Consider the following 2033-nt stretch of genomic DNA (forward strand, 5'->3'; position numbering starts at 1 on the left):
AAGCCAGGCACAAAAAGAGAAATATTATATGCTACCACTAATGTGAACTTTGAAAAATGTAAAACAAATGGTTTATAATGTAGAATGTAGGGGAACTAGCAGTAGAGAGCAATTAAGGAAGGGGGAACAATAATCCAGGAAGAACAGATAAGCTATTTAACGTTCTGGGGATGCCCAGAAATGACTATGGTCTGTTAATTTCTGATGGTTGTAGTAGGAACAAGTTCACTGAAATGTTGCTATATTATGTAACTTTCTTGGGGTAAAGTAGGAACATGTTGGAAGTTAAGCAGTTATCTTAGGTTAGTTGTCTTTTTCTTACTCCCTTGCTATGGTCTCTTTGAAATGCTCTTTTATTGTATGTTTGTTTTCTTTTTAACTTTTTTTTTCATACAGGTGATTTGAAAAAAGAAGGGAAAGTTAAAAAAAAAAAAAAAAAAAAAAAAAAAAAAAAAAAGAAAAAAGACAAACAAGGGGAAAAAAAAAAAAAAAAAAAAAGATGTAGTGCCCCCTTGAGGAGCCTGTGGAGAATGCAGGGGTATTCGCCTACCCCACCTCCATGGTTGCTAACATGACCACAGACATAGGGGACTGGTGGTTTGATGGGTTGAGCCCTCTACCATAAGTTTTACCCTTGGGAAGACGGTTGCTGCAAAGGAGAGGCTAGGCCTCCCTGTATTTGTGCCTAAGAGTCTCCTCCTGAATGCCTCTTTGTTGCTCAGATGTGGCCCTCTCTCTCTGGCTAAGCCAACTTGAAAGGTGAAATCACTGCCCTCCCCCCTACGTGGGATCAGACACCCAGGGAAGTGAATCTCCCTGGCAACGTGGAATATGACTCCCAGGGAGGAATGTAGACCTGGCACCGTGGGACGGAGAACATCTTCTTGACCAAAAGGGGGATGTGAAAGGAAATGAAATAAACTTCAGTGGCAGAGAGATTCCAAAAGGAGCCGAGAGGTCACTCTGGTGGGCACTCTTATGCACACTTTAGACAACCCTTTTTAGGTTCTAAAGAATTGGGGTAGCTGGTGGTGGATACCTGAAACTATCAAACTACAACCCAGAACCCATGAATCTCGAAGACAGTTGTATAAAAATGTAGCTTATGAGGGGTGACAATGGGATTGGGAAAGCCATAAGGACCAAACACCACTTTGTCTAGTTTATGGATGGATGTGTAGAAAAGTAGGGGAGGGAAACAGACAGACAAAGGTACCCAGTGTTCTTTTTTACTTCAATTGCTCTTTTTCACTCTAATTATTATTCTTGTTATTTTTGTGTGTGTGCTAATGAAGGTGTCAGGGATTGATTTAGGTGATGAATGTACAACTATGTAATGGTACTGTAAACAATCGAAAGTACAATTTGTTTTGTATGACTGCATGGTATGTGAATATATCTCAATAAAATGATGATTTAAAAAAAAAAAAAAAAAAAAAAAAAAAGAAGGGGCTCTAAGAGTTGGCTGAAGGCTGAACCAGAAGGCGGCCGACATTACCTGAAGTCAAAATGCCAGAAGAGCTCCAGTATAAAGTAGATGAGGGGATCCAAAGGCTTAGAGAGGTTGAAATGTTAGACCTCCTCTCCCACCCCAGAAATGTATAGAGGACACGTTTTTCACCAGGACTGTGGGGAGTAAACTTGTGAGAGCAGCTGCATCACCTCTGAAGAGCTTTGTGGTTGCTCTTCTCTGTAGGTCAGATATTACTGCCCCTGAACTTGGATCCTTAAATACAATGGGGATGACTGGATCCCAGGTTGGCAGGAAAAAAGTGGTGGGACTTAATCATGAAATACCATGTGGGCGTGGTTACCAAAATGGACTGCAGACTCAAAGCAGTAATGAGAATGGTCTGACTCCCAGAGACCTACGGCATTGGCTAGCTGATCATGGGGTACCTAGAAGTGAGATAGATGGGCAGTCTGGTAAATTCTGATTTGATCCACATAAGCAGAAGAGTTCTACATCAAAGTGAACAAAAGTCTAACTTGAATCCCAAAAACAGAGTCACAGCCCCTTAATCAATTCCCAG

The sequence above is a fragment of the Choloepus didactylus genome, chromosome 7 (assembly GCF_015220235.1).
Source record: "Choloepus didactylus isolate mChoDid1 chromosome 7, mChoDid1.pri, whole genome shotgun sequence".
Classification (NCBI taxonomy): Eukaryota; Metazoa; Chordata; class Mammalia; order Pilosa; family Megalonychidae; genus Choloepus; species Choloepus didactylus.